Below are 24,934 nucleotides of genomic sequence, written 5' to 3' on the forward strand. Positions count from 1 at the left end.
GTGAAATCTTCTGTCATAATTTATGCCTACAGAACCCAAAGTGGCTGAAAATATAGGTAGGACACAGAACATCTTCTGGTATACAAAAAGAAATTATCCCAACATTTATGTTTCTGTATACATTTGTTGACTTTTCATCACAGTGTATGATGAGCCAAGTGAATAAGACCCATGTTTTTATTTTTACTTTCATGTTAACCCTCTGAACTCTTTTCTGTTTAGTCCTGGCATGATACGTTCGTATTTTTCTGTCATTTCAGGATAAAAGTGATTTTTACTATCCTAAAACATATTGTTTAAATGTTGCTCTAAATAAATAACATTATGTGATTTACTCCCCAAAGCCACACCAACATTAATAATAATACCAATGTAAATTTTGACAAGATATCATAAGTTACAAAACCATTCCATGAACTATCTCCTCCGACATCTTCTACAACTTAAGAAAGTGAATAAGGCAGATATAGTTATCTTGCAGGTAAGAAGTATGACTTTAAGTGACTTGTCACAAGTCACATGATGAGAACCTTGACTGTTCCTCTACAGTCCTGCCTCTTAGTTATATTCAGCCTAGAAAATAAAACTCCTTAGCAAATTAAAAACATCTAATTTTTTTCTGTAAAATATTCTTTATTTCAAATTCTCAAAGAGAAAACATATTGTTTGATTTTCTTTTTGAATGGTCAATACACTAAATTATGTTGAATAGGACGGTAATTATATAAGAAGTATAAAACTTCTTTACACAAGCCAATTTATTTTATTATGAGAAACCATATGGCATAGGAGTTAAAAGTTTATAGACTGGAGCCACATAACGGGTTCTAATCCTAGCTGTGCTACTCATTTACTGTGCAACTTCAGTCATGCCACTTAAATGCTCTGTGACTCAGTTTCCTCATTTGTAAAATAGATGTGATAACAATAATTGTTCCTACTTCCTAAATTTTGTTGTTTGAGTTATTACATTTAAAGCACTATGTAGGTGTCCCCATTACCATCATTATTCTATAATGTACTTGCATTTTTAAAATGAAATGCAAGGAATTAACAAAGAAAGTACTATTTTTCCACCTGGTAATTTTTGAATCTAACAGGACTACTGAGAAGACCAAGGAAAGAAAAGACTAGAACAACTTTCTACTATCTTAATCACCAAATTTGAGAGAATGTGAAGGTCCATGGCTGCTGATGACTTGAAGATATAAAACTAAATACCAAATTATTTCTTCCCGTTCTCACAAATTAGATACATTTGTTTTGAAAGCAGACCTACTTTTTTAAATGAGCAAAGAACATGATGAGTAAACAGTGCACAAAAAAATTGAAAAGAATTTAGACAATTCATGAAATAGTGTTGAACCTCAACTCGGGTTTAGGGACTATGGGAACCCAGGCAGCCCTTGGGATCTTGGTAGGAGGAACCCATGGACTTCTCCACTTAAGAATGTTGCCTTTAATATGATTGTGCTGCCAAAAATGCCGGTCACCATGTCTCTCATTTTAATACTGCAAATCCTTTGGAAATCTCTGATACAGTTTCCATCAGGTATCCACATTGGGCAATTAAGCTACAAAAGAGAGGCAAAGCGATGCAGACATTTTCAGGATGGAAGAACTTCCCTATAAGCATGGTGGGCAATTCTAATTGGATGGAGACAGAAAGTGGAGGGCTAGAAAGACAACTCTCCTAAAAAAGATGCTATAAATTGTCATACAGAAATATTTGAACCCATCTACTTTTTTCAATTAAAGAGATTCCTTTCAAAAAGCATTTAGTTAAAAACTATTTTTTGAAGCTTCTTAAAGGATTGCCATTTCTTTTCAGAAAACTTGTTCTGTTGTCTCCTTTCCCCACCCCAAGACTGACTGAGGTTGTATCTTTCAGCAAACCTTTGCTGAACATTGATTATTATAATTTTTTGAAATACCAATTTCAATTTGACAAGTTAAAAAATAGTAGCCATTATCTTCATTAACTTCAATTTTGTGAATGTTAGATAACCCACAAAATTTCAAAAAAGTTTTATACCACTCTTCTCTTTTTTGTCTTAGATTAGCACAAGTTGCTTTCTCTTACTTACAAACAAAATTTGAAAAAGAAAGTCAAAAATGCAACATCATTAGTCTCAGACAACTAGTGAAAATTTGTAAACGATACATATGTATCAACAGGAAAAATGGTTACATATGTTTTGCTAAATGTTTATCAAAAAATAATATACTTAGAAATTCATTTTCAAACAATACTTGAATGTATAAAATGTGCTCATGGTGCCATATTAGGCAGAAAAAAATTGTTGCAAAAGACTTTGTATACATTGCCATATAAAGTGTATGAAACAAATAGAAAAAAAATTGAAAATTTAATTAAAATGCTACCAATAGTTATTTCTACATAGTGGGATAACTGATTTTATTTCCTTCTTCATATTTGTCTATTTCAAATTTTCTAACCATATGTTATCTATATAATCCATCAAGATTCCAAGGGCTGCTTGGGTTTCCATAGTCCCTAAACCTGAGTTGAGGTTCAACACTATTTCATGAATTGTTTACATTCTTTTTATTCTTCTACGCACTGTTTGTTTATTCATGTTCTTTGCTCACTTAAAAACAGCAGGTCTTCTTTCTAAACAAAGTATCTAATTTGCAAAAACAGGAAGAAATATTTTGGGATTTAGGTTTATATCTCCAAGTCATCAGCAGCCATGGACCTTCAAGTTCTCTCAGATTTGGTGAGTAAGGTAGTAGAAAGTTGCTTTACTCCCTTACTCACCAAATAGACAGCAGACAGATAGTAGAAAGTTCTTTGTCTAGTCCTTTCTTTTCTTAGGTCTTCTCAGTAGATGTTTAGAGTCCTGTTAGAGTCAAAAACTGCCAGGTGGCAATTTTTTTTTTTTTTAGTTCCTTGTTTTTTGTTTGGAAATTGTAGCTATATTATGGAATAATAGTGGCGATAGCAACATCTACATAGTGCTTTAAATATAATAACTCACACAATAAACTTAGGAAGTAGGAACAATTATTATCATCACGTTTATTGTACAAATCAGGAAACTGGCCAGTGTGGTGGCTCATGTTGGGAATCCCAACACGTTAGGAGGCCAAGGCAGGCTGACGGCTTGAGCTCAGGAGTTTCAGACCAGCCTGGGCAACATGGCGAAACCCTGTCTCTACAAAAATAAAAAATCAGCCAGACACGGTGGTGCATGCCTGTAGTCCCAGCTACTCAGGAGGCTAAGGGTGGGGAATTGCTTGAGCCCAGGAGATCAAGGCTGCAGTGAGCTGAGATCACACTCCTGCACCCCAGCCTGGGCAATAGAGCAAGACTCTGTCTCAAACAAATGGGGACACTGAGGCACAGAGCGTTCAAGTGTCATGACTAAAGTTGCACAGTCAGTGAGTAGCACAGCTAGGATTTAAACCTAGTCAGGTAGCTCCAGAGTCCAAGCATGACACTCTGGGTTGATTAGGGTAATGTTTCGCTTCCTTTTCACTCCACTCTAAACTGTTTGCCTCACTCAGCCAATGTCAAGGGGCTACCAGAATCCTTGGGAGATATGGTGTAGCACACGGAGAGTTACAGATGCAGTTCTCTGAGCAGTGGCCTGGACAAACACAGAACAAACTGCTAAAATCATGGAGGCAATTCGGAGAGTGGCAGAGCCTGGAGGGAGCTTGACACTTGGTGGGTGCCAGACACCTAGAGACAAGGTAACAGTGGCCCTGTGAAAGCGTTCTATGTACACCAGACCAGAAAAGTCAATTGAGAATGTAATGGATGTGCTGATATTGGTCTCCTCTGAGACTGGGCCAGAAACTGGTGCCTTGGCAGGAGATCAACACACTAACGTCATCAGCAACGCAGACATATAAGACTGTCAGCATGTGTGGTAGACTACAATAGCTGGACCTATATTTAGTTGTATAGTTGACCCTTGAAAAACACAGGTTTGAACTGCATGGGTTCACTTGTATGTGGATTTTTTTCAATAAATATACTGGAAAACTTTTTGGAGATTTCTGACAATTTGAAAAAACTTGCAGATGAATCACATAGTCTAGAAATATCAGAAAAAAAGTTAAGAAAAGGCTAGGTATGTCATGAGTGCATAAATTATCTGTAGATACTGGTCTATGTGTTAATCAACTCTTTCTGTTAACAGCAAACCTTCTAGTCAACAGTAGGCTACTAACAGTTAACTTTTGGGGGAATTAAAAAGTATACACAGATTTTCTTTGTTTTTCTTTCTTTTTTTTTTTTTTACTTAAAGTTCTAGCATACATGTGCACAAAGTGCAGGTTTGTTACATACGTCATATGTATACATGTGCCATGTTGGTGTGCTGCACCCATTAACTCATCATTTACATTAGGTATATCTCCTAATGCTATCCATCTCCCCTTCCCCCATCCCCTGGCAGGCCCCCTGCCCCTGTGTGATGTTCCCCACCCTGTGTCCATGTGTTCTCAGTGTTCAATTCCCACCTATGAGTGAGAACATGCTGTGTTTGCTTTTATGTCCTTGCGATAGTTTGCTCAGAATCATGGTTTCCAGCTTCATCCATGTCCCTATAAAGGACATGAACTCATCCTTTTTATGTCTGCATAGTATTCCATGGTGTCTATGTGCCACATTTTCTTAATCCAGTCTATCATTGATGGACATTTGGGTTGGTTCCAAGTCTTTGCTATTGTGAATGGTGCCGCAATAAACATACGTGTGCATGTGTCTTTATAGCAGCATGATTTATAATCCTTTGGGTATATACCCAGTAATGCGATGGCTGGGTCAAATGGTATTTCTAGTTCTAGATCCCTGAGGAATTGCCAAACTGTCTTCCACAATGGTTGAACTAGTTTACAGTCCCACCAACAGTGTAAAACTGTTCCTATTTCTCCACATCCTCTCCAGCACCTGTTGTTTCCTGACTTTCTAATGATCACCATTCTAACTGGTGTGAGATGGTATCTCATTGTGGTTTTGATTTGCATTTCTCTGATGGCCAGTGATGATGAGCATTTTCTCATGTGTCTGTTGGCTGCAGAAATGTCTTCTTTTGAGAAGTGTCTGTTCATGTCCTTTGCCCACTTCTTGATGCAGTTGTTTGTTTTTTTTCTTGTAAATTTGTTTAAGTTCTTTGTAGATTCTGGATATTAGCCCTTTGTCAGATGAGTAGATTGTAAAATTTTTCTCCCATTTTGTAGGTTGCCTGTTCACTCTGATGGTAGTTTCTTTTGCTGTGCAGAAGCTCTTTAGTTGAATTAGATCCCATTTGTCAATTTTGGCTTTTGTTGCCATTGCTTTTGGTGATTTAGACATGAAGTCCTTGCCCATGCCTGTGTCTTGAATGGTATTGCCTAGGTTTTCTTCTAGGGTTTTTATGGTTTTAGGTCTAACATTTAAGTCTTTAATCCATCTTGAATTGATTTTTGTATAAGGTATAAGGAAGGGATCCAGTTTCAGCTTTCTACATATGTCTAGCCAATTTTCCCAGCACCACTAATTAAATAAGGAGTCCTTTCCCCATTTCTTGTTTTTGTCAGGTTTGTCAAAGATCAATCGTTGTAGATGTGTGATATTATTTCTGAGGCCTCTATTCTGTTCCATTGGTCTGTACCTCTGTTTTGGTACCAGTACCATGCTGTTTTGGTTACTGTAGCCTTGTAGTACAGTTTGAACTCAGGTAGTGTGATGCCTCCAGCTTTGATTTTTTTGCTTAGGATTGCCTCAGCAACGTGGGCTCTTTTTTGGTTCCATATGAACTTTAAAGTAGTTTTTTTCCAATTCTGTGAAGAAAGTCACTGGTAGCTTGATGGGGATGGCACTGAATCTATAAATTACCTTGGGCAGTATGGCCATTTTCACAATATTGATTCTTCCCATCCATGAGCACGGAATGTTATTCCACTTGTTGGTGTCCTCTTTTATTTCATTAAGCAGTGGTTTGTAGTTCTCCTTGAAGAGGTCCTTCACATCCCTTGTAAGTTGGATTCCTAGGTATTTTATTCTCTTTGAAGCAATTATGAATGGGAGTTCACTCGTGATTTGCCTCTCTGTTTGTCTGTTATTGGTGTAAAGGAATGCTTGTGATATAGTCCCATATTTCTTGGAGGCTTTTTTTGAAATAGTCCCATATTTCTTGAAAGCTTTGTTCATTTCTTTTTACTCTTTTTTCTCTAAGCTTCTCTTCTCCCTTGATTCCATTCATTTGATCTTCAATCACTGAAACACTTTCTTCCATTTGATCAAATCTGCTACTGAAGCTTGTGCGTGTGTCACGTGGTTCTCGTGCCATGGTTTTCAGCTCTGTCAGGTCATTTAAGGACTTCTCTACACTGTTTATTCTTGTTAGCCATTCGTCTACTCTTTTTTCAAGGTTTTTAGCTTCTTTGCGATGGGTTTGAACATCCTCCTTTAACTCGGAGAAGTTTGTTATTAGTGATCGTCTGAAGCATTCTTGCCTCGACTTGTCAAAGTCATTCTGCATCCACCTTTGTTCCATTGCTAGCAAGGAGCTGCATTCCTTTGGAAGAGAAGAGGAGCTCTGATTTTTAGAATTTTCAGCTTTTCTGCTCTGGTTTCTCCCCATCTTTGTGGTTTTATCTACCTTTGGTCTTTGATGATGGTGACGTACAGATGGGGTTTTGGTGTGGATATCCTTTCTGTTTGTTAGTTTTCCTTCTAACAGTCATGACCCTCAGCTGCAGGTCTGTTGGAGTTTGCTGCAGGTCCACTCCAGACGCTGTTTGCCTGGGTATCACCAGCGGAGGCTGCAGAATAGCAAAGGTTGCTACCTAATCCTTCCTCTGGAAGCTTCGTCGCAGAGGCGCACCTGGCCTTATGAGGTGTCAGTCGCCCCCCTACAGGGAGGTGCCTCCCAGTTAGGCTACCCAGGGGTCAGGGACCCACTTGAGGAGGCAGTCTGTCCGTTCTCAGATATCTAACTCCATGCTGGCAGAACCACTACTCTCTTCAAAGCTGTCAGACAGGGACGTTTAAGTCTGCAGAAGTTTCTGCTGCCTTTTGTTCAGCTATGCCCTGCCCTTAGAGGTGGAGCCTACAGAGGCAGGCAGGCCTCCTTGAGCTGAGGTGGGCTCCACTGAGTTTGAGATTCCCAGCCGCTTTGTTTACCTACTCAAGCCTCAACAATGGTGGACGCCCCTCCCCCAGCCTCACTGTTGCCTTGCAATTTGATCTCAGACTGCTGTGCTAGCAGTGAGCAAGGATCCTTGGGTGTGGGACCCTCCGAGCCATGTGCGGGATATAATCTCCTAGTGTGCGGTTTGCTAAGGCCATTGGAAAAGCACAGTATTAGGGTGGGAGTGTCCCGATTTTCCAGGTGCCTCCTGTGACAACTTCTCTTTGCTAGGAAAGGGAATTCCTTGACCTCTTGAGCTTCCAGGGTGAGGCGATGCCCTGCCCTGCTCCGTGGGCTGCCCCCACTTGTCTGGCAAGCCCCAGTGAGATGAACCCAGTACCTCAGTTGAAATGCAGAAATCACTCATCTTCTGTGTCGTTCACTCTGGGAGTTGCAAACTGGAGCTGTTCGTATTCAGCCATCTTGGTGCCACCCCATACACAGATTTTCAACTGTGTGAGTAAACCCTGCATTGCTCAAGGGTCAACTGTATAGTCTATTAATAGCTAATTTGAGATATAGTAAGGCCAACACATCAGGAGATAATTGCCTTTGAAAACAGTTTATTACTCACAGTTCCCCAGAGAAAGGGTATACCACACCACAGGGGGCTACATGGGGAAACACTGGAGTTGGTCATGAAGCAGAGGGAGAGAAATTGGGCAACAGCCTTTATTGTAGTCTCCATGAGAAGGTACAGGAAAGGTAGGGTAAGTAGGCTTAAGATGGCTACTCTGAATGATTTCAGCAGGCTTTGGGACAAAGTGGCTGTCCCTAGTTGCCTGTACCTGGCCGTGGGATTATTAGGGTAAGAGTATGACAGGAGATGGCTGAGGATGTGGGCTCTGGAATGGTTGGTTTGTATTTGAAAAGCACGTTCCTCCCACTTGTTGATGGGGTTGTTTTTTATTCTTGTAAATTGGTTTGAGTTCTTTATAGATTCTGGATATTAGCCCTTTGTCAGATGAGTAGATTGCAAAAATGTTCTCCCATTCTGTAGGTTGCCTGTTCACTCTGATGCTAGTTGCTTTTGCTGTGCAGAAGCTCTTTAGTTTAATTAGATCCCATTTGTCAATTTTGGCTTTTGTTGCCGTTGCTTTTGGTGTTTTAGACATGAAGTCCTTGCCCACACCTATGTCCTGAATGGTATTGCCTAGGTTTTCTTCTAGGGTTTTTATGGTTTTAGGTCTAACATGTAAGTCTTTAATCCATCTTGAATTAATTTTTGTGTAAGGTATAAGGAAGGGATCCAGTTTCAGCTTTCTACATATGGCTAGCCAGTTTTCCATGTTCTCACTCATAGGTAGGAATTGAACAATGAGAACACTTGGACACAGGAAGGGGAACATCACACACCAGGGCCTGTTTTGGGGTGGGGGGAGGGGGAAGGGATAGCATTAGGAGATATAACTAATGTAAATGATGAGTTAATGGGTGCAGCACACCAACATGGCACATGTATACATATGTAACAAACCTACACTTTGTGCACATGTACCCTAGAACTTAAAGTATAATAAATATATATATATTATATATATATATATAAAAGAAAAGCACATTCCTTGAGGGGGATTCCTCCGGATAAGAACAGTAAGCAACAAGAGGCAGGAAGACAAGGCAAAGTGACTCAGACACATTTTTGAGTTGTCCAGAACAAGGCATGTCTAGCCTAAGGCTAATGTTAAAGCATCAAGTTTACAGAAGCCAGAAACATGATTAATACAACTTAGATTTTGTGAGCCAAAAAATACAAATAGCAATTCATTTACGGGGCCCCAACAACTGAAGAGAAGGAAAACAAACAGAACTCATTCTGCATTATATAGAAATGATGGAATATTGGATGTAAATATGAATACAAATAATAAAATCAGTTAAATTCAATAGATTGCTTGAAGGAAACAATAATCATTTATGAATTATCATATGTGAGAAACTTTCTAATGTTCAAAAGATTTATAAACGGGTAAAAATCATGACGAAAAAGACACAAGACTTAGAAGGTAGATTTGAAAGCCCATATATTAAAACAACAGTAATTCAGAAGACGAAAAAAGTGGAGATAAAGGAAAGGCAATAGTCTAAAATAATCTTTTAAGAAAATTTCCCTGAGTTGAAGAATGTCCTGACTCTTCAGACTGACTGTAGCTCACTAGCTTCTAGACTACATTAAGGAGAACAGAGAACCTCCCAGGCATATAGCAGCAACATTCCCAAACTCTAAAGATACAGAGAAATCTCACAGGTGGCCAGGAAGAAAAACAGATGTATACAGTTGAAAAATATATGTATCTGTGTCTCCAGGCTCTTTATCTGGCATTTTGGAGGCTATGAAACAGGGGAATAGCAACTACAGAAACTCTCAACAGGAAAAGACTACAGCTTATACTTATCAAGATATCACTCATCTTATGGGACAAAAGTAAAATGTTTGAGGATCTGTAAGAATTCGGAGTATACACCTACTAACTCCATCTAAATAAAATGCAGGCAAGAAAACTTCTTACCAATTTACAAATTACCAATTTACAAATGAACCCAATTAGAGACACAATAAAGCATGCAAGATATAGCAGTGAATAAAAAACTTTGACATTTATAATTACACTATGTTATATACATGATTATCTCCATGTATATTTTATATCAAACATTATTAAATCTACATGGATAAAGGTAGACTTAAAGTGTACAGTATAAATGGCAAACAAGCATTCTTAAAGATAAGAGATTTACTATTAAAAGCACCAATCTATATCAGGCAAAGAAGTGGTGGTGGGGGGGAAAGTAAATTTTCTAAAGAGCTTACCTTATTGGGGTGGTTGGGGAAAAACAGTGGAATCAAATCTGTGGAAACAGTGTTATGAGTTTAATTGTACTCCCCCAAAATTCACATGTTGAGGTCTTAACCCTGAAAATGTAATCTTTTTTGAAAATAGGGTTGCTGAAGAGGTAATTAGTTAAGATGAGGTCATACTGGGATAGAGTGGGCCCCTAATCCAATATAACTGATGTCCTTATAAAAAGGAGAAACGTGGACACAGACATACACACAGGGAGAACACCATGTGAAAAGAAAATTAGAGATCAGCATGATGTATCTACAAGCCAAAGAATAACAAAGATTGCCAGCAAACCACCAGAAGCCAGGTGAGAGGCATGAGACATATTCTCCCTCACAGTCTCAGAATAAACAAACCCTGAAGACAGCTTGATTTTGGACTTCTAGCCTCCAGAGATATGAGATAATAAATTTCTGTTGTTTAAGCCACCAAGTTTGTGGTATTTTGTAATGGCAGCCCTAGCAAACCAATACACTAAGTAATATGAAAGAGCAAGTTGGTATCTTGCTTCCAGATATTAGCAGAAATACATGCATCTGATTACATATAAAATCAGGAAAAGGGAAATGTAAAGACTAATAGAATGGAAAATAAAAATAGAAGCTCTGGAAGGAAAAATCACAACTTGATTATCAAGTAATATAAAGTAAATGAGTGAACCCCAGTCTCTACTAAAAATACTAAAAATTTAGCCGGTTGTGGTGGCAGGTGCCTGTAATCCAAGCTATTGGGGAGGCTGAGGCAGGAGAATCGGTTGAACCCAGGAGGCGAAGGTTGCAGTGAGCTGAGATTGCACCACTGCACTCTAGCCTGGGCAACAAGAGTGAAACTCCATCTCGGAAAAATAATCATAATAACAATAATAATAATAAAGTAAAGCAAAAAAGAAACAAAAATGCTTAGTAAAATCAAGTATATCATTCACTCTACTAAATGTAAACAGAATGAACACTTCATAAAACATAGAGATCGTAAGATTCAACTTTTAAAACACTGTACCTTATTTGCAAGAAATACGTTATTGTAAACATTAAAATCATTCACTATTATTAGATTCTCCCCTTCTTGGGTGTGCAGAAGACTCTAGTTGGTAAATATGTCACATGACTGGTTTTAGAAAATGGTCTGTGAAACAAATAATTTAAGAGGGAAGCACATGTCCCAGCTTCCTCTTCCCCTGCCACAGTGAACCCTAACACTACAGGTTGAGATGGCAGAACTTCAAGATTGAAGCTGCCTGGATTATTGAGGGTACAAATGGAGGGCAGCTGAGTTTTCAAGTTAAAACAAAACAAAACAACAACAAAAAAACCGAATTGGCCTTTACTGAGAACCAAAAATAAACTTTGTTTCTCTAAGCCTTTTAAATGTCAGGGCTAATTTGTTAGTGGAACATAGCTTTTCCTTTCTAACTGATAAACACAATGAAAACAGAGCAATTTTTTTTAAGGTTGGAAATAACAGGATAAACAGAGGTACCAGGCAAATGCAAGTAAAAGGAAAGCAAGAATGGATATATGGTGAGATGGATAATTGCATTAAAAGCACCAACAAGGATAGACAATATAATGATTTAATGATAAAAATCACAATTCATAAAAAGTATAAACAGCCTTAAACACACACACACACACACACACTCATTAATAATATGTTATAAATCAACAATATGGTAGCTTAAGGATATAAAACAAAAACTACTGAAACTGCAATAAAGTTTTGACTAAATTAGAGTATGAAACTTAAGTATATCTCAGAATTTAACAGCTCTAATAGATAAAATATAAGGTCTTAAAATAACTCAATAATAGTATATTTAATAGATATATTCCCTGTATAGAGAATATACGTTTTTATATGCTTAATTTAGCCACATCATAAAGCTTGACAGATTTTTAAAAGGTGGCTTTCTTTTAAAATAATTCAGTAAAATTAGAAGTTAATAAAAGATTAACTAAAATAATATTGAGAATTTGTTAAAATGAACTCTGGGGAGGAAAAGACTTTTATACCATAGCTCTTCTAAACTCTTGTCTCATCATCAATATCAAAAAAATAACTATCAATACTATCCAACATCCCATCTTCAAATTATTCTCTACATAAACGTCCAAGTTAGATGAAAGCTTGTATTTTTTTCAAAATGAGGAGATAAGTAGTTTATTTCCATATAAACTCTTATGATAGCCTAGCTAAAAGGAAGCAGAACTTACACACAGACAATGTGAGGGAATTCAGCTCATAAAAATATCTCAAACCAAGTTACATTCTAGGCTTGAAAGATCCTGTCCATACATCATTGTACTGTCACCATGTAATAGGATGACCATACGTCCTGGTTTGCCAGGACAGTTGTGGTTTATGTCTGTTGTCCAGGTGTAATTATTAATAGTACTCTCTTTTACTTTCAAAAGTGTCTCAGTTTGGACAATAAATTTTATAGTCACCCTACCATGTAGTGATACAGCCCCATTGCTTAACAAGGTAGGAATCTCAGGGCCTTTTCTGTACAAAGATTTGTGAGCACACCCAGACCATCCATGGACTCTTTTTCATTGTCCTGCTTTTCCTTATCTATGAAAGGAACATCAACAAAATTAAGTATCAATTAATAATGAGAATGAAATGACTGGAAGCAGTATTTATGACCCCGGCCAAATTTAAAAATATGTTTATTGAAATAGATGCCAAGGGAATCACTGCATAGGATTATACCAGAGAAAATGATAATAACGTATCAGGAAAAATATTATAGGACCTTATTAAATATATAAATCATATTTTTCTAAACAAACTAAAACTCACCAATTCAATCACTTAACCAGTACAAACTGGAATACAGTTCATGCTAGTGTGATGGAAAGGATCAATATAAATTTGATCACCTTGTATACATTAAAAAAATAGACAAGATAAATTAGGAAAGCTATTGGTGTAACTTGGAAAATATAGTACCTTATGATTTCATTTCACCCAGCACTGGTAGTTTTTGGTATACATGTTGACTTCTACAATATACTTCTATGAATAAACACCAATCAATAGATTTATATCATAATCATCCCTATGCTATCAAAGCTTACCTAATAATGTAAAACAAAGTCATTCTTTAGTATCTTCTCAACACTCAGTCAATGCACTACAAGTTTGGAATACAACCTATATTCTTCTGCCTACCATTCTTCATTACATAAGAAACTATGTACCACTTTATCTGTCCCCGGACAAACCTTGAGTATCTAATGCCCCTATTGCTTAAGACCCACTACTTTCTGCTTTTCATTTCAACTTCACAATGCCTACTACTGGCAAAGCCTTAACTTATCTATTCCTTCCAAACCCCCAATGCAAATATCTCTTTTTATAATAAAATTAAAGCAATTTTCTTTTCCTTTTTTTGCTCATTAGGTAGCCAGTATTATTGGCATTATAGTTAATAACCACCTGGTAGTTAAATATTCTTCTTTATCAATATATTGATCAGATTGCTGGAGATACTTGGCAATTTGTATAGATAGATGAATTTTTCTTGAATCTGTGAAATCAGCACTTAGAATCCCACTTTATTTGTCACAGAAATCTATAACATTTTTCCTCAGAGATTTAGTTAATTAGCTAGTTTAGGGATAATTACTAAACATTGACCTTGAACTTTATTATTGCTCCTTGTCGTCTACTGGTGGACACATTAACCATCAGAGTTATGATAGTAATCGAAATGACAAATACAAATTCTTCTCAGAGGAGTAGTACAGTTGTCAAGAAATATAAGAAATTTGTATATTTCCTAAATGCTCAGTTCCTAGAATTCAAAAGTAGCGTTTGGAATATGTCCGTGGAAATTTGATAAAATGAAATAAATTTAATTTTACAAAAATCAAGTAATATTCTTTTTAATGATTCAGAGGTTTTCTATAAGATTAAAGATAATTTCAAGAATCATTGAACTTCAGATTTTTTTAAAAGGTCAGTATGCTAGGAATTTTGAAAAGGACCAAAGTAAAGGCATCGAGTGCCAACATGAAAAGAACATATGCATAAACGAATAGATGCCGCTTAAGATAAACTTAGGTATATCTCAGAATTTCACAGCTCCGATAGGCAAAATATAAGTAAGGTCATAGAATAACTAGTGAATAATACTTGATTTAATAGATATATCCCTTGTGTACAGAATATACATTTCCTTTATATGCCTAATTTAGAGACATCATAAAGCTTGACAGATTTTTAAAAGGTAGCTTTCTTTAAAAATAATTCAATAAAATTAGAAGTTAATAAAAGATTAACTAAAATAATATAATTTGTTAAAATGAATTTTGAGGTGGAAAAGACTTTTTTACTATAGTTATTCAGAAGCTCCTGTCTCATTATCAATATCAAGAAAAATAACTATCAATACCACTAACTATCATCTGGTATTTGAGCTGGTTCTGTAACACCACATGAAAACTTTTTAATTGCAAGTGAGAGACTAATTCTAGTAATGTGTATGTGTGGAAAGAGTTTATATTTCTTTTCTTTTTTTTTTCTTTTTAAGAGAGGGTCTTGCTCTGTCATGAAGGCTGGAGTACAGTGGTATGATCACAGCTCACTCAGCTCACTGCAGGCCCAAACTCTCCACCTCAGCCTCCTGAGTAGCTGGGACCACAGGTGGTGCATCACCATGCCCAGCTAATTTTTATATATATATTTTTTGTAGAGATGCGGTCTCCCCATATTTATATTTCTTAATTATCAAAAGTAGAAGGGAAAATATTTTTTAAAAAATTTTATATATAGTTTTATTGAGGAAAATATTTTCAATTCTCTGTTTTCAAAATCAAAGTGAGTAAAATTTTATACATTTTAAAGCTAACACCCATGTTAATATATATGACAAAATTACTTGTCACAAAAATTACAATGGCAAAATTTTACCATTGGTAATGCTAAAAATTCTCTAGTAGGCACAATAGAAAACTGCAGCTACTCATGAATGGAAAAAAACAGACAAGTTTGGCTTTAGCCTATTATTCAGCCTAAATTGACTTGATAGTTTCCTCATACGCCAAATGCATACTTCAGTACCAGCTCTAGTAACTCAGAAATTGTGCATGACAAATGACAATGTGATTAAAGTATGTTACCATCTTACAAAAGAGTAACTGAGCCATTATGAGTATAAAGTATGTTTTTCAGATTTGTATTAATATCTGAATATTAAAATTTCATACATAAAAAAGTTCAATATGTACTTTGTGATGAAATTCTGTCTTTGTATGTTGAGATTCCATCAATTTTTTGAAATATAATTGTGTCAATTTTTTTGCCAGAGTAAAATAATTAATGAGCACTTTGATTCCCGTTACTTTTAAGTGAAACTATTTTTTTCTTTATTTTCAGAAGTGAAATTAGTAGTTAAAGAGACAGTAAAAATATTGAAAAGAATGAGTTAGGTAACCCTGGGAGGCATATTATATAATTTTTGAGTCAATAGTTTTTCTAAAAATTTAAATAATGATATAAAGCAAAACAACCAATAGTAGATAAAATTATAATTCTAATATTTGTAAAATTATTTATGTGCTAGCATTCCTGACATTAAAGCATATAACCTTAAAAAATGGCCGATAATTTGAGATATTTAATTATATTTAGGCCATAAGTATTTCGAGATTCATATCTTTCTTCTCCAATGGTATCAGTAAGAAGGGAGCATCTATTTACTATACAAATATATAGTAAAGTACCTACAGGAGCCATCTAGAAGCCAGCAGTGCTGAAAAATTATTGTTTCTAAATCACAAGGTAAAATTATACAAATTTGAATCTTTAAACGTAAATAATTAATAAATGTATATATTCTAAGTTTTGGTAAAATTGAAACCACCTTTGCAAAATTATAACTGAGGAAATTATGACAGTGAAAGAAATCAGGCCAAATTAACTCTGTCTTCCTTCTAACCCTTAAGCTGTCCTTGTTCATTCCTGGGGGTAGGTTGAACTAACTTTGGGAAGGAATTCAGTTCATGGTTTGACTCTGAAACAAAATTGATAACAGCCCTTTACCAAAAAGACCCCCTTCTTGCCTGGGGTCCAGTCTGCCTTTGCAGGACTAACAAAGCAGCTAAAAGATCAGAAATTACAATTTAGGGGTCATGCAGCCTCTGGCTCCAAGAGTCTAAACCTCCCCAGATTGCTCCTGGGGGTAATATCACTATTGTAAAACCTAAAATCAGTGCTTGAGATACTTTGCAGACCCTGTACTCGATGGATCAGCTGACACCACCCAGACCGGTAATCTGGCCCAACCAGTTCTGCTGTCACACCCAGGAACAGAACATATTAAGAAAACCTAACTTCTATCCGCTATGATTCCATCCCCAACCTGACCAATCAGCACTCCCCACTTCCCAAGCTCCTACCCGCCAAATTATCTTTAAAAACTATGATCTCCAAATGCTCAGAAGACTGATTTGAGTAATAATAAAACTCCCGTCTCCCGCACAGATAGCTCTGCATGAATTACTCTTTCTCCATTGCAATTCCCCTGTCTTGATAAATCGGTTCTATCTAGGCAGCGGGCAAGGTGAACCCATTGGGCAGTTACAAAACCTCAGATTTATTTTTGTGTCACAGACATTCTACACTGATGATATTTGGCTTCAATTTTGGCTTCAGCCAAATGTTTATTTCAATATCCAGCCATTGAACATTTGGCCCATGTTCAGCCCCCAAGTAAGGGTAGAATTATTTCAATTCCCCAGGGAGCTCTCCTAAAAGTGAACCATAGGAAAACCTTAGAGAAGGGCTTCTCAAACTGGAATGTAAGTTAGGGTTATCTGGGGAACCCTTCAAATGCAAATCCTGATCCAGGGTCTGAGGTGGAAGCAGAGATTCTGCATTTCAAATCAGTTTCTGGCTGATGCCAGAGCTGCTGGTCCAGGGCCCACATTTGAAGGAGCAAGCTCCTTCAAACACCTATCATTCCTATGTGTGAGTGGACACGTGGACATTCTGAGCCGGAATTTCTGGGAAATAATTCTGTTCACTTCCCAAAAGTTTGTCCTGGGTTCGGAGCCTAGTAAGGGAGAAATGAAGAGAATCAAATTACTTCTTTTATAGCTTAAAGGTGTTCTACTATGTAAATTAAAGAAAAAGCATGAACAAATTGAGCAATTCACAAACAGGTTATATTAAAGACAAGAGTTTGGGAAATGACTAAATCATCCTGAATTATATCGTTAAGTGTAAAAATTTAAAACGACTACACACAATTTCTATTAATAGTACAAAGCAAAAAGAAACCATTAATAGGAAGTCAAGAAAAGTAAACCAAAGACTGTGATTTAAAGGTCCTGGAAATAAATTAAAAAAAGAGACAAACAAGAATACATAACATTAATGGAAACTTAAAGGGAAAAGATAAAGCAAGATAAAATGCTAGCCATCAGGATAAAGCAACAAGATGGAATTTTATAAATGATCTTAAGGAAAAGATAATTGAGGAAAAAATAAACCTAATAAACCAATAGGGGTATACAACTTACTGAAAATGGCTAAAATATTAAAGTATTTCATATTAGTCTTTAGGTAGAAAAAAATGAAGAAATTAAATGTGTAGAGTAAGAAAGAACTGAAAAACTAACCTATCTCCACCAAAAAAAAAAGCAGCTATACAGTCAGAGAAATATTTTAAAATTTTGAGAACATGTAAATCATCCAGCTACCATGTATTACCAGGAGGTTGACATGTAATCTAAGGGAGAGAAAAATTTAATAATGTTTCTATGGGACTAAACTTTTATTGTTATAATCATTATTTAATATATCTGAGCATCAACAATACATTAGAGCTGTATTTAAGGTAGAGATAGCCACTTCTATATGAATTTATGATTCAAGCTGAAAGACAAAACACAGGAGAGAGGAACAAAATACAGTCAGGGGAAGATGCAGAAATCATTTTCCCAGAAAATATTAGAATATACTACATAAGGGTAAAATTGTTATATTTGTCCTTAGAAAAGAGTAAGAAAAATTAATGCTATGTTTGTAGAAAACTAGAATTGAGAATATGCTGATGAAAAGTAAGAATTTCTGTCCCATTTAGTCTAGGCCTAAAGTATTTTCTTACAACTGGGTAACCCATGATAGCATAATATGGGAAAACCATCCATTATTAACACAGAGGAGTAAATGAAGCACTTTGGAAGAGAACTACCTTTCAGACCACCAAGGCTCTATTGACTTAATTGCGCCCTATTGTACTAAGTGGTCCTTTAATGGGAGGGAGGATGTAATGCAACTATGAGGCACTTGACACAACAGGGAATATTTTACTCATCTGAGAGGATACTTACAGATACTGCAATGATAACAATTGTCTAGTACCACTTCACACAAACACCTCTCCACATTTCTGTGTATAAATTCACTTTGAAATTTGTCACTGGAAGAAAGGGTGATTTTTGCACACTTCAAAATTTTAAAGAAAGCAAAAGGAATTTTAAACAAAAATTAAACTTTAAACTAAAAGAGCTCTCCAAATGGCTTGAAAGCAACAGCTCCATCTTCTGTATGCACTATGGTGTCCAATGTGAAACATTGTGTGGGTGTATGAGTGTCTGCATTTTGAAAATGGGGTGGAAGTAGCAATAAATGTGTCCACGAGAATTTATATACATTGTGAGTAGCAGACATGCATGAAAAAAAATGCTTTATCCCTGTCCCTAGGTCACCAAAAAACAGGATTCACTTTGAAATTCTAACCTCTTTTTGACCACAATAAATAACTCTTGGCTGAGATTCACTATGCCGGGGACCCACTGGAGTCCCTTTCTGCTTAGAGGACCTGGCCCTATTAAACATAAGGTGGGTTATCTCTGGCTGGAATGCCTGAAAAGGCCTTAGCAGCACTGTTTAAAGGCAGCAACACATACTTTGCTATAGCTATCTCACTTCTGGAAGTTTATCTTTAAAAATGACTGTGGATATATGTGGAGCAAAGGTATACACTTGAGAATGTGTTTCTAAATGTTGTTTCTTTTAGCAAAAATTTAGAAACAAACATGCATGGTCAATAGTAGAGAACCAATAAAGTACACTGTATTCTGATAGTTAAATACTAAGTAGCCATTATAAATGAAGTAGAAAACTATTTTATAGCATTAAAAAATTCTGTTAAATTTACATTACTAAAACAAATTGTCAGTTAATTGTTAACTAGTGTTCCATTTTGTTGTAATATCTACATATATAAATGTGCTAAATAAATTATAGAGGGAAAAGAATAAAACAGGCAGGCAGGCTAAATGTTAGCCTCTTTAGGAATGGTAAGATCAGAGATGATCTTTATTTTTCTTTGTGCTCTATTTTTTATATTTTATAAAAGTGATATATTATCTTTCAAAATGTTATGTATATTCACATTTGGCAAAATTATTCTAGATAGGGAGCTGTTTTTTAGAAAATACTTTAGTGAGCCAATTGAGGCTGAGAGTAACTGCTGGAAGCGTGAGGAGCAATGTCAGTTTGCAGAAATGCAAATGTAGGCTACCTGGAGAGGGAGAGGACTTTAGTTTGTTCTTGAGAGGAAGAGAGAGAACCAAGGAGAAGAAAAAGAGCAAACAAGAGCATGAAGAATGAGGTTTGAAAGTGGGGACCTTGCAGGAAATCAACCAGTAGAAATGTCTATGAAGTGTAATGGCTAAAGGACCTTTAAAGAATAAAATGACTAGTATTCAAATCAATGTTTTTATATTTGTTGTATGTGATCCTTAAACCTCTTCCAAAATTCTTCAGTAAAATTTAACATGCTCATGAATGTTATGTGTGAGAGTGGGTTTGTTAGGGCAACTTCAGAAAGAGTTGAGATTTTTCTCTCAGTGCAAAACAGAGGTGGCACACACAGAGGGAGGAGTTTAGGAGTAGAGGAAGCTGAGAACCTAAGCCTGGTGAAATTCACAAAGATCTTCGAAAGGGCTCTACATTTCCACAGGACTTGGAAGTCAAATGGGATGAGGGAGTGAATTAACCTTACTGGTTGCTATGGGGGTAGAAGGAAACTTCCCCTCTGCCCTCTGAAGGTCCCACTGAAATAAGCTGACAATAGATTAATAGGAGAACAGGCATACAAATTTTTCACAAGCGCATGGACATGGGAGTCTCAAAAATATGAGACTCAAAAGAAGGGCTACATGGGTGAGGCTTCAATATAGTTGATATGGTTTGGATCTGTGTCCCCATCCAAATCTTATGTTCAATTGTAATCCCCAATGTTGGAGGTAGGGCCTGATGGGAAGTGATTGGATCATAGGGGAGGTTTCTCTTGGTTTAACACAATCCCCCAGTGCTGTTCTCTTGATAGAGTTCTCACAAGATCTGGTTGTGTGTAGCAACTCCTCGCTCTCTCTCTTTCCTCGCGTTCCAGCAATGAGACATGCTTGCTTCCCCTTCACCTTCCGCTATGCTTGTAAGTTCCTTGAGGCCTCCCCACAAGCTAAGCATATGCTTCCTATACAGCCTGCAGAACTGTAGAACCAATTGAACCTTTTTTCTTTATAAATTACCCAGTCTCAGGTATTTCTTTATAGAAATTCAAGAACTAATACAACCCTCTTTGTAAGAAAGAAGAAAGTGAATTAGTTGTAGGCAATTACAGAGGTAGTAAATAAATTTTTGGGTATTGAAAGGTCCTGAGAGGCAGACATTATCTAGCAAATGATTCTCTTAAAAAACTGAATGGTATTGGCAAGTTACACGAAGGTAGAACTGCATTGTATACTGCCATCTAACGACATGGGAAGCAGCCATCTGCACGTTAGGAAGAGAGACCTCATCAAAGAGTCAAATCAGATGGCACCTTGATCTCAAACATCCTAGTCTCCAGAACTGTGGGAAAATAAATTTTTGTTGTGTAAGCACATGATCTATGGTATTTTGGTATAGCAACTGAAGCAGACTAACACATTGGTATTAAAAAGCTCAAGTACAACTGCCACTGACAACTGGGTTACAATTTTAAATCTAATAAAAACTTTAGAAAGTCAGACCCAATGGTTAGCCTGATTTGTGTCACTTGCCTTTTGGAGAAAATTTCCAACCATTGTTACTGACCTCAGCCTAACATTTTATCATCCATTTTAAAAAGCTTCTTTAGTTTCTGCATATCCTATCAAGTTGTTATTTCAAGTTGGTATCCCACCTTGGTTTGAGTGCCTTTCTGCTGGTTTATTGCCAGCTTAATATTCAAATGGGATGCAACTTTGGCTCAGATATTTTTTTTTGTTTCCTCCTTAGTTCACTTTAAAAACTATGCAAAGATCCACACTCTAGTTTTTAGGCTTTATGACTATTTTGCTTTTAAAGGTTAGTCCTCAAGACCTGTAGACACACAGAGAGAACGCTTGGCTCCCTGCTCTGACTTTTTTGCCAACATCTTATCATCTACAAAACTAGATTCTGCCTACTGGCTCCTGTGAACATCAAAGTGTGAGTTTTTATTTCTTTCATCAGGAAATCCTGTCCTTGTAGCACCTGGACCAGTAGATGGTATGATGATCTTCACATTTAAAATCTACAGGATTTAGGAAAAAAAGTATTTATATTCCTGTAAGTTCAAACTAAAGCAGTTTCCCAGGATTAAAGGCAAAGACTGAGGAGAGTCCCACTGAAAGAGTGCTAGTGGGTGGCGGTTTCAAATAGTGCTGAGAAAACAAGAAATCAACTCCAGCATCAAAGTAGGAGCTACATGAGGGCAGTGATCATAATGTTTTGTTACTACTGAATTTCCTAGGCCTGTGACAGCACTTGGCATCAAATAAGAACCCAATAAAGATTTATAGAATGAATTAATAATACAGTGATGACTGCATCTGCACTCTTTTTTATGGGGACAACTTTCCTAGAAACACAGAGAATATTACTTCTTTATTAGTAGTGGATGTTTTAATCCCATTTCATATAACTTGCTTCAAACAAGTTATATTTAATTTAAAAAATGCTTACATAGTCTCTAAGTGAACTATATACCATCATTAACGAGAGAATTAGTCAGAGGTACAACTGTAAAGTAGAAGGCATTATTCCTTGGCTTCGTGTTTTCTAAGATTTTTCCCTTGTCGGACCCACTTCAGATTTCCTAAGCCCAGAGACTTCCCTCTCAGGCCTCATCTGCTCACATGGTCTTTATTCTAACAAGCATTGTCTATCATTCTTTCCTTTTTAATTACCTCTTATCTGGGCAAGGGTCTCAGAATCTTCTAAAGTGACACATTATCTCACTTGTAAAATTTATATAACCAACCATACTCACTTGAGAAGGAATTGTTGCCCCCAATGTCTCGCTCTTCCTTCCACTTTAATGTATGTGCTTTCTAAAGACAACAGGCCTTCTTTCTCCTCTCCCTGTCATAAGTTGCCACTAAGTACCTGTATTAGTCAGGGTTCTCTAGAGGGTCAGAACTAATAGGATAGATGTATTTGTAAAGGGGAGTTTATTAAGGAGTATTGACTCACACGATAATAAGGTGAAGTCCCACAATAGGCCATCTGCAAGCTGAGCAAGGAAGCCAGTCCGAGTCCCAAAACCTCACAAGTAGGGAAGATGACAGTGTAGTCTTAAGTCTGTGGCTGAAGGCTCGACAGCCCCTGGAAAACCGCTGGTGTAAGTCCAAGAGTCCAAAAGCTGAAGATCTTGAAGTCCAATGTTGAAGGGCCGGAAGCATCCAGCACGGGAGAAAGATGAAGGCTGGAAGACTCAGCAAGTCTGGTCCTTCCAACTTCTTCTGCTTGCTTTATTCTAGCCATGCTGGCAAGATGGTGCCCACCAGATTGAGGGTGGGTCTTCCTCTTCCAGTCCACTGACTCAAATGTTAATCTCCCTTAGCAACACTGTCATAGGCACATCAGAAACAAAACTTTGCATCCTTCAATCGAATCCAATTAACACTCAATATTAACTATCACAGTACCTCAAATGATGGAAATTTCAAAGCTGAAAGGAGGAAAAGGAGACGGTAACATCAAGATTGTCTTTAAAAAAGTTTTATATCTCCTCAAATTTTATAGTAAATCATTGAGACATGCCCTCAAACATATCAATTTCAAAATGTGCATTATTATTTTGTCAGTCAGATTTATGTGCATTTGCATTCATGTGTAAGGGCAAAAATAAGGTTCTCAATTGAAAGAGAACTCAGCTTTAAGTTTCTCTTCTACTCAGTAAATGTTACTTACTGCTTCTAAATTTCAATTTTTTAACTGTAAAATGGAGATATTACAAATAGATGCCAAATGGAGTGATAAGTAGATAGATAGATAGATAGATAGATAGATAGATAGATAGATAGATAGACAGATAGAAAGAATATGATGTATACACATTTGGCCCAGGTCATATTCCTAAACTAACTCAATGTATTAGCTATAATGATAGAGATTTAGCCGTAATCTATCCTTATTGAATTAAAAAATGTGAAGCTTAATGAAAACTTTGCTACTCTTAAAATCTTGATTGCTGGCAAAAAATGAAGAGCTTTTTCCTGAATAACTAAATGATGTCCTGCTGTTCCACACCACTGTTGCTTATTTATTGGATTAAGACTTCAGCCACTTTTAATCTTCAAAATAAGACTCTGTACTAAAATATACTTCTTTTTTTTGAAAATTACACCCCCTAACACAAATATATAACAGCAGAAATACAACTAAATAAGACTTGGAGCAACCAAGAAGTTGAGCAAAACTGCCATTTACTCACTAGTTTGCTTATCTTGGCAAGGCTGAACATGGCCCACAACCCCTGTCTTGGAATCTTGACCCTTCTCAGGAGCATGCTGTGTTCTGGGGCCCTGCTGCCCACCCTTCTCAGTCCTTTCCAGTCACAGGAAACATAGAACACTGAGTGCCACTGCGCTTCACAGGTTTCCACATAATTGGTTTACCAGTAAGTAAATTCCTGTAAGACAGTTGTGATGGCATCGGCGGCCCTTCTGGAGTGGCAGGTGCAAAAACGCCGCTGAGGTGAGGAAGGCACGGCTGCAGTTGCATGCTCAGCAGGACCAGCAGGAAGTGGGAACAGGTGGAAGCCCCACCCCCTATGGAGTTGGCAGGGTGGGAGCCCATGCTTCTGGATGCAGCTGCAGCCCCTCAGCTGTGGCTCCAGACCCAGGCATCCCTGTGTTCTCAGGGTTTCAGGAAGCCTCTGCCCCTGCAAGCTTGGAAGTGCCTGCTCCTGCTACCTGACCTCTCCCTGATCCCAGTGCCCCCAGAGCAAAGCTGTGGCCGAGCTCAGGCAGTGTCGCAAACAGCCAGGTGTGTGCGCACTCAAGACAGTGCTGACACACCAGCCCCCTGCCGCCTCAGCTTCCTCCAGACTTTGAGCGCTGAAGAGGAGTGGAGGGTGGGGGTTTGGGGGTAGACAGGTTCCTGGGTGGAAAGGGGCAGGTTCCTGGTGAAACCCCACTTTCAAGCCAGGGATGTCCAAAAGCCTGGGGGAACGGCTGCCAGTTACAGGTGGAGTCCATGTCCCGGAATAAGAATTTATGGTGCTTTTTCTGGGCCTGCCCATGGCTGCCCGTGGACCAATCAGCACACACTTCCTCTCTTCTGGGCCCATAAAAGCCTGGACTCGGCCAGGCGCAGTGGCTCACGCCTGTAATCCCAGCACTTTGGGAGGCCGAGGCGGGCAGATAACGAGGTCAGGAGATCAAGACCATCCTGGCTAACACGATGAAACCCTGTCTCTACTAAAAATACAAAAAAATTAGCCAGGCGTGGTGGCGGGTGCCTGTAGTCCCAGCTACTCGGGAGGCTGAGGCAGGAGAATGGCGTGAACCCATGGGGTGGAGCTTGCAGTGAGCCGAGATCGTGCCACTGCACTCTAGTCTGGGAGACAGAGCAAGACTCCATCTCAATAAATAAATAAATAAATAAATAAATAAATAAATAAATAAA

The sequence above is a fragment of the Gorilla gorilla genome, chromosome 7 (assembly GCF_029281585.2).
Source record: "Gorilla gorilla gorilla isolate KB3781 chromosome 7, NHGRI_mGorGor1-v2.1_pri, whole genome shotgun sequence".
Taxonomy (NCBI): Eukaryota; Metazoa; Chordata; class Mammalia; order Primates; family Hominidae; genus Gorilla; species Gorilla gorilla.